A 620-nucleotide genomic window follows, 5' to 3' on the forward strand; every position below is an offset into this window, starting at 1 on the left:
TATCTCTACAAATCTCCTAACAGCCTCTCCTGGACAACATTCATTTAAAGCGTTCCTCTCACCTTCCCTGCTAAACCACCAGTCAGCCCATTAACTCCTCCCCTTCTCTCTGGCCTCCCTTACCCTCTGCAGCACCCCCTGCTGGCACTGTCTGCAATGTTGGTTTCCCTACATCTCTCGTGTCTCTCTTTAAAGCATTCTTCTGAAACTAAAACAGTGTTCAGTCCCTTTGCCAGCAACTGAACATTTTAAATTAAGGAAATTAAAGCCAGGGCTGAAGTCTTGTTTTGAAACTCCATAGCCTCTTTATTCCATACCAGAATATTCTAATACTCAGAGAAATGCCTCATGGCTCCAATTGAAAGTCATCTCTCATTGTATAGTAGAAACCAGGTCAGTCTCGGTACCACGTCAGGCTCATCACACAGCATCCAAAGGAATACTGTCCTACAGCCTGCTCAGTAAGGGCTTTCATTACCACTAACGGACAGGAGGTCTTTCATGCAAATATTCGAGCTATAATTTTCTGTCCCTGTTGTTTCTTCCAGTATCTCTTCACTGCCTTTTTCTTAAGGTTTGTTGGATACGGGATGGTGAGTAATGAGGAAGTCCGCCTGCAA

At 44.4% G+C, this 620-nt stretch overlaps 1 long non-coding RNA gene across 1 annotated transcript in view; it reads right to left on the bottom strand.

Annotated features, from left to right (window-relative positions):
• Positions 1-280: 280 nt before the first annotated feature.
• The window catches only part of LOC116102694, a 1,670-nt gene continuing 1,330 nt past the window's right edge, over positions 281-620 (bottom strand). Inside the window, exon 2 of the long non-coding RNA XR_004123260.1 lies at positions 281-614. This is a non-coding gene — a long non-coding RNA (uncharacterized LOC116102694). The remainder of the gene's footprint in view (positions 615-620) is intronic.

Source organism: Mastomys coucha, unplaced genomic scaffold (assembly GCF_008632895.1).
Source record: "Mastomys coucha isolate ucsf_1 unplaced genomic scaffold, UCSF_Mcou_1 pScaffold1, whole genome shotgun sequence".
In the NCBI taxonomy this organism is placed as follows: Eukaryota; Metazoa; Chordata; class Mammalia; order Rodentia; family Muridae; genus Mastomys; species Mastomys coucha.